The 8,617-nt window shown below is 39.1% G+C and overlaps 1 pseudogene; it reads left to right on the top strand.

Annotated features, from left to right (window-relative positions):
- The first annotated feature begins 4,423 nt into the window (after positions 1-4,423).
- LOC114892081 lies at positions 4,424-5,537 on the top strand (annotated as a pseudogene).
- The last annotated feature ends 3,080 nt before the right edge of the window (positions 5,538-8,617 follow it).

The raw sequence follows: 8,617 nt of genomic DNA on the forward strand, positions 1-8,617 counted from the left end.
CAGTGAAGTGTTTAGCACATGTGACTGTCATCTGCCCTGCAAATACAGAGAAAAAAAACCGCCACTGCTCTCCATAAGACCAACTTTCAAACTCTTAGTCACAATCTACCCATTTTGAAAGAAGTTGCCTCACGTGGTTTTCCATTTCCTGAATGACTGGTGCATTGTTTTTAGGACATTATTTCTCTCTCTTACATGATCATTATGGAATTTACACCAACACAAAGTGTATCTACATAATGTTACTAGGCTATGGTAATCAGAAAGGGAGAAATTTATCCTAACCAATACTGCATAACTATGTTGGATGCATTTTACTAAATTAACAAACTTGCTCAGAAGAAAAAACTCATAGATACCAGCCATCATTGTTGGTAAAATTCAATAAATTTTCATCAGAACAACTTAAACATAACTTTATATTTTCTGGGTCAATGCTGAGTCATTGATTATTATTTTATGTGTGTTTTCCAGTCAGTTTAGATTGATCATAACTAGATATTTAGGAGCTTATGTGAATTTTTTAAAGTACTTACCAGTGGGATTAATTTAAATGTCAAAAAAGTAAAGTAAGTAAAATCATTGTAATGAGGATCCCCCTCCAAATGACAACCACTAATGGAATTTCATTATTCTCCTCTAGTGTAGAAGATACTCCTGAGGGTTACTTTAAAGAATCATTTCTCAACTTTTTTTGACTTAAGAATCACATTCATGGCAACATCTAATGTTCTGAAACCTCTTAGCATTTTTTAGTCTTTTCATCGTTTTTGCAGGGTATTGAATAAGAAATGGTATTAAGAAAAATCTTTTACTTAATATATATGATTAAAAGATATAAGATCTTTTACTTTAGATATAGACAGAAGTATAACTGACAAAATAAATTTCACTGTACTGTAATTTTTAGTAATATCCATATTCTATGAAAGCAAATTGCTATCAACAAAACAAAGATCACCTACTGAATGGGAGAAGATATTTGCAAACAATATATCTGATAAGTGGCTAATATCCAAAATATACAAGGAACTCATACAACTGAACGTCAAAAAACAAAAACAACTCTATTAGAAAATGGGCAGAGAATCTGAATAGACATTTTTCCAAAGAAGACATACAGATAGCCAACAGGCATGTGAAAAGATACTCAACGTCACTAATAATCAGAGAAATGCAAATCAAAGCCACAATGAGATATCACCTCATACCTGTCAGGATGGCTAGCATCAAAAAGACAACAAGTAACAAGTGTTGAAGAGGATGTGAAGAAAAGGGAACTGAACCCTCATGTACTGTTGGTGGGAATGTAAATTGGTGCAGCCACTACACAAAACAGTATGGAAATTCCTCAAAAAATTAAAAATAGAATTACCATATGATCCAACATTTCCACTCCTGGGTATTTATCTGAAGAAAACAAAAACACTAATTAGAAAGGATATATGCACCCCTATGTTCACTGCAGCATTATTTACAATAGCCAAGATATGGAAGCAACCAAAGTGCACACCAATAGACGAATGGATAAAGAAGATGTCGTATATATGTACACTGGAATATTATTCATCCATAAAAAGAATGAAATATTGCCATTTGCAACAACATGGATGGACCTAGAGGGCATTATGCTGAATGAAATAAGTCAGAGAAAGACAAACACTGTAGGCTTTCACTTATGTGAAATCTACAAAACAAAACAAACATACATAAAACAGAAATAGAGTTTTAAATACAGAGGATAAACAGGTGGTTGCCAGAGGAGAGGGGGTTAGGGGGAGGAAAGCAATAGCTAAGGGAGACTGAGGATTATTTTCCAGCTGCAAAATAAATGAATCATGGGGATGAAATATACAGTATGGGGAATATAGTCAACAACTGAGTAATGTTTTTGTATGGTAAAATTCGTAACTAGAATTATTGTGATGATCATTCTGAAATCTACAGAAAAAAATCACTATGTTGTGTAACAGGAATTAACATAGTGTTGTAGGGTCAATTATACTCCAAAACCAAAAAACAAATAAACTCATAGGAAAAGAGATCGGATATGTGATTACTAGAGGCAGGGCAGTGGGGACTGAAGGAAGGCAGTCAAAGGTACCACAAACTTCCAGTTGTAAGTAGATCCTAGGGTGTAATGTACAACGTGATAAACATAGTGAGCACTGATGTATGTTATGTTTGAAAGTTGTTAGGAGAGTAAATTCCAAGAGCTCTCATCACACACAATTTTTTTCTATTTCTTCAATTTTGTATCTACGTGAGATGATCGATGTCCACTAAACTGATTGTGATGATCATTTCATGATTTATGTAAGTCAGATTATGCTGTAAACCTGAAACTTACACAGTGCTGTATGTCAATTATATCTCCATAAAACTGGAAGAAAAAAAGCGAATTGCAACTTTTCACACTGACCATGTGAAGGCACACAATTTAATTTACTTGAAATAAATTATTTCATAAAAAATACGTTTCGGACAAATTTTCAAATGACAGATGATGTTGGTTTAGTGACAATACGTACAAAAATGTAGGTTGAAATTTAACATGTTTTAGCAATCAAAAATAGACAAAATTTGCTTTCATAACTGTTACGAAATCAACTGAGAATTTTTTTTTTAATTTTGGAAGTTTATATTTATGTTTTGTATTTAAAATACCATATCGGAGAGAAGGTTTTAAAGTGCTATGGCGAGCATTTCTTTACATATAGCCCATTTTGATGTGGCTAGTCTTTATTCCCAAATTGGATATAACAATAATATATTTTGCTTTAAAAATGTCTTTGGGGGCTTCCCTGGTGGCGCAGTGGTTGGGAGTCCACCTGCCGATGCAGGGGACGCGGGTTCGTGTCCCGGTCCGGGAAGATCCCACATGCCGCGGAGCGGCTGGGCCCGTGAGCCATGGCCGCTGAGCCTGCGCGTCCGGAGCCTGTGCTCCGCAACGGGAGAGGCCACCACAGTGAGAGGCCCGCGTACCGCAAAAAAAAAAAAAGTGTTTTGGAAGTTGTAGAGCCATCTTCATATTCTACAAAAGGTTTATTCTAACTTACAGATAAGGCAAAGATCACTGATGCAAATGTATAGAATTGGTATTACCTTTAAGTCTGTCCTTAACTTTTATGTTCCAAGATCAAAGTTCTTGAGCTTTTTGTCTTTCAGCAATGGTCAGTTGTAAGTCTAAACTAAACAATTAGTGTCAATGAATAAAGGGCACTGAAAGCTGTACAACTGTAAATGGAAGCAGAGGTGTTTAGCTGAGTCCTGGTTATACACATCAGAGTTCTCCTGATACCTTATCCCAGCCATTTAGGAGACTCCTGGAGGTTTCTCCTGCTGTCATGTTGTAAAGGGAAAAAATATTAAAATATTATTTAAGATTGGATTAAGATGGCTGTCTGGGTGTAGATACATCTATTCTCTTCCCTCCTCAAATACCTTGGAATGAAGAAAAAAATCTATATATTTAAAAGGAAAACTCATTAACTGAACTGTTAGAAAATAATCTTCCTAGCATACTAGGTAATCTTAAGAAGTTTCTGAAATAGAGAAATCAAACAGGATTCGAATGACAGAGACGCAAGACTGGAGGACATCATAGCCCAATACACTGCAAGGGTTGATTGGCCAGTGGCTTTGGGAATGCTCAAAATTAAAAAGCCAGTCAATAAAGAGAGCAGGAGGGTTCCCAGGGGTGATGGAAAGGACCATCATTTGTGTTAGTCTTTGTAGGAGCAGTAGAACTTTCCCCTGGGCTGAAACAATGAGAATGAGCAGAGGACACAGGAGAGTTGGTACTCTAGGTAGCCAGTGACCCCAGGAAGAAATGAAGCCACAACACCCAGAGGAAGGGTCCTCAGAATACCCCAGCAAGACATGCTATGCCGGTCATAATCACCACCAGAGTCAGTGTTATAAGCATCGGGCATTCACCAGTAGATGAACCAGCTCTCAGGTACCCACATGAAACAGGAGGCCGAATTATATCATCCTTAAAGCAGGAGGTAATGTGTGGTAGTGTCTAACGTTGGTAAGCCAAGAAATAAAGCCAAAAGCCTATTACTTAAAGTTATGGTGGAAAGTACCAGAAAAACTAAGAACCCAAACATTGAAAAGGGACATGACAGTGTTTCTGGACTGGGAGTGGGTGAGGCAAGAGGCTGTTTTTCATTCTGCAAAGTTTAATCTTTGTTTCTGTTTTTCTTCTTGTTTTACAATATACATTATTGTAAACTAATGAATTATTAACAATGTAATTCTAAGAATATCCATTTTCTTTGATTGGTGTGACATGTTAAAACCAACCATCATGCATGTATAAAATGAAAGAAATTCAATAAAGATATTTCCATTAAAATAGCAGAACTTCTAAATACCTTGGAGAGGATATTATAAAAAAATAAGCAGGCTCGGTGTCATGGGCCTGGGGAAGACGCTGTTGGTGAAACGCTTGCAGACGACCCTTCCGTGCAGGGTAGGGGGTACGGCGATCCGGGGGGCCGCTGGCGGTGAGCAGGGCGGGGGGCGCCCGGGGCGGGGTCCACCAGTGCTTACTCCCTGGCCCCGCTCGGAGACCTTTTTTTTTTCAGCACCTTTATTGGAGTATAATTGCTTTACAATGGTGTGTTAGTTTCTGCTTTATAACAAAGTGAATCAGCTATACATATACATATATCCCCATATCTCCTCCCTCTTGGTTCTCCCTCCCTCCCACCCTCCCTATCCCACCCCTCTAGGTGGTCACAAAGCACCAAGCTGATCTCCCTGTGCTATGCGGCTGCTTCCCACTAGCTATCTATTTTACATTTGGTAGTGTATATATGTCCGTGCCACTCTCTCACTTCATCCCAGCTTACCCTTCCCCCTCCCCGTGTCCTCAAGTCCATTCTCTACATCTGCGTCTTTATTCCTGCCCTGCCACTAGGTTCTTCAGAACTTTTTTTTTTTTTAGATTCCATATATATGTGTTAGCATACGGTATTTGTCTTTCTCTTTCTGACTTACTTCACTCTGTGTGACAGACTCTAGGTCCATCCACCTCACTATGGAGACCTTGACTGCCTTACACAGCTGAGCTCCCAGGATGGGAAGGGCAACCTGGGCGATCCTCCCCTGACGCGGCCTACGGTGGTTACCAACCTAACTGGACATGGCGGCTCAGAGAAAAATCACCATCCAGGAGCTCGGGGGTGGTGCATGGGCCCCATCTGGTCCAGTTACTATGGAAACTGTCATTCGCCCCTGTTCATGGTGGATGCCTCTAACCCCACCCAGCTCTCTGCATCCGCTGCACAGCTCCTGGGTCTCCTTTCGGCAGAACAACTTGAAGAAGCATCGGCTCTGATCCTCTTCGATAAAATTGACCTGCCCTGTCACATGACCATAGAAGAGATGGAGTCGTTAATCAGGCTCCCGGACCTCATTGCTTGTGCCAAGCGGAATATCACCACATAGAAATCAGTGCTCGGAAAGGCACTGGCTTGTCAGAAGTGCTGCGCTGGCTCCAGGACATCCACAGAACTAATGGTTGACTGCAGGGTGGAGAAGCATGGCTGGCCCGCTCTGTGGCAAGAAGGCAGAAGCTAGCACTGCTTGGCCTCTGGCTATCTGTTGCTTTTATAAGGGCAGACTAAGCCCTAGAAGATCAGGTTCTGTGCTGAGTTGCAGTGATGGGTAAACTGAGGCACCCAGGTTATAGAAACTCCTGACATCTGCCCTCTGGCTCCAGCGCTGGGAGAGGAAGACAGGCATGCCGGGTGGCTTGTGTCCTACATCACCCTGGGATGGTTCTAGGGGATTTGTTCCCCTCCCCCCAGGAGAGCTGCTCTCTCAGCTCTGACAGAAGCTCCAACCTGTTGAGTTTCTGATACCGTGACAGTATAAGGAAGCTTGTGGGAAAACACCTATTGCTTGGTGCATTTGTGTCCTAGGGCCTCTGTAACAAATCGTCACAAATGGTGGCTTGCAGCAGCATAAACTTACGTTCACGGTGCTGGAAGCCAGAAGTGTGGAGGCTCTGAGGGAGAATCCGTTCCCTGCTTCTAGTGGCTGCTGGTGCCGCTTGGTGTCGTTGGCTTGTGGCTCGCAGGACTTGAATCTCTGCCTCTGTCTTCACGTGGTCTTCTCTCCTCTTTTTATAAGGAGGATGTAGGGCCCACCATAAATCCAAGGTGATCTCATCTCAAGATCCACAGTTACATGTGCAAAGATCTTTTTTCCAAAGAAGGTCACCTTTGCATGTTCCGGGGGTTACAACTTGGACATATCTTTTGGGGCCACTATTAAACCTACTGCAGTCTGGTAAGAAAAAATAAAAAAAATAAGCATACCTACTCAATGAAATCTATAATACTTAAGAGCATAAAAATTAGGCTTGAATGTACTGGGGAGAATCCACATTACTTGATGAGAATAAGCAATCATAAAATATCAGATTTACCACGAGTAATCTAAAAAATTAATAAAAACTCCGTGGAAGTTTTTAGAAAATAAAACTTGAAGGTGCATCTTGATTTCATCTGATAGAGGTATACAAGAATATGTGTTTCCCCTAAAAAGTAGCAACTAAGGGAACTTGCCTTACAGAGGGAAAACATATGATAAAATTATAATAACTATGAGTCGTAGGTAAGGGCTCATAAATAGGTAAGTAGGCCAAGAGAACAAAATAAAGTCCAATAACAGGCCCAACTATGATTATTACTTCAGTGATCAAAGTGGCCTTTCTCATCATTGGAGAAAAGACAGACCATTCTATAACTTATGTTGGAACAATTGGCTATCGATTGTTCAAAAAGAAAGTTCTCCCTCACACCATATGTAAAAATATATCACGTATGGATTAAAACCTAGTTTTACAAATAAAATTATAAAAGTTTTAGAAGACAGTAGAAGAGAATTTATTTTTCTTTGGGTGGGAAAAGCCTTACCTAAATCCCAGGAATCAAAAAGGAAAACACGAAGCTGTGAACTCGCACGCATGTTCAGAAAAGGGATTAAGTTTGAGGTAGGAGGTGAGGAATATATACTGCATATTTTTGTATTATTTGAATCTTGTACAATCACGTTAACTTAATATATTATCTATGTTCTTTACTTTAAAAATAAAGAATCAGTAATATCTCATAACTAGCAGCTTCTCACAATTTCTTGTGTATGCCAATCTCAGTCTACCTCCGGGAGCCCTGACTAGAAACCATTGAGTTATGCCACCTAAACCCCCTCTACCAGTGGCATTAGCCCTGCTCCCTGGAGCAAGGGGCAGGCAGGTGAAGGAATGCCCAGAAGCTGCTTACATTTAGCTTCAACTTGAATTTGTTTCTTACTCACATGATAGATCACATCATTAGGGATCTGCTTACCCAAAAAGTAGTTTTGCAAGGAACTTACCTGGTTACTAGCATTATTGTTACATAGAATTTGCAAGTTGATACATTTCTTTTTGGCTCCTTTTAACTCCTTTGTTTGTTTGTTTTCTTGAAACTTTTCCCTACCTCCTATAAAGTTATCCTTTTACAATTTCTAGACTCTCAATGCCCCTATATAACATTTTCACTCCTCACAGATGAACCCAACCCAATTTTACCTTCCCTAAAGGTTTCAACTTTCCCATTTTCTTAGTTCTATCTGTTTTCACAATTATATTAAAATCTTTTCTAAAAGAAGTAATGACCAATAAGGTGCAAAAACTGACACATGTCTCTCACTGATATTTACATTAAAAAATGGAATCTGTTACCCCTAATAAAACCCTATAATTTATGGGCTATATGGAAAAATCTTGTCAAGGCAGTATTTTTCTCATTTCTTTCCCTCTTTTTCTTATAATAATATTTAAACAACATTAAAAAAAAAGGTCAGCACCTTTCCAACGCGCATCTGAAAGACTTTTAACTCTTACTTAGATTGAGTCTTGATTGTGTGCTTAAATACTGCTATGATGACTTGAACAGAGGAAGAGTGAGATTCAGCTGAGCTGCACGTACTTTTTCTTTTGGGCTTTATGAACACCCAGGTGTTTGAGAAACTGATTATTAATGAGTTTCATCATCTGGTCTAGCAATTCTTCAGAAATCCAAGATCTGTTGACAAACCTACAACTTTCAAAGTTGGCTTTTCTCCGATTTAAAATGCCTTAATCTGATATTTTACATTTAAAAGTTGCTGTTGTTCTTTGAAACTCTAAGATGAAACTGTGCCTTTTTGAGTAGTCCTATTCTATTCTTGGTCCCTGGTAGGAAGAGTTGCATCTCTAACAGCTTTCCTTTTATGGACTCTTAAAGTAATTCTAAAATGGGCAAGTTTTCCACATTTCATTGGTTATTAACTGCATCTAACCAATTGCAGGAGATCAACTTTCTCGGATCTCAGCCCCTCAACACAGGTTTTGCTGTATTTTGCCATGAGTTCTGAAGGGAGCTAACAAAAATGCATGTAAAATTCTTAGCTCACTGTCTGAAACATAATAGCTGCTAAAATATTATTGATTCTTACTGCTTCTTTGCATGGCATAATCACCACCAAAGCAGCACTTATAATAATAGTAAACTTATATTGAATGTTTATAAGTGACACAGTACAGTGTTAAGCACCTTCCAGGGGATTAGTTAAT

The sequence above is a fragment of the Monodon monoceros genome, unplaced genomic scaffold, assembly GCF_005190385.1.
Source record: "Monodon monoceros isolate NGI ecotype Baffin Bay Population unplaced genomic scaffold, NGI_Narwhal_1 Super_Scaffold_12, whole genome shotgun sequence".
NCBI lineage: Eukaryota > Metazoa > Chordata > Mammalia > Artiodactyla > Monodontidae > Monodon > Monodon monoceros.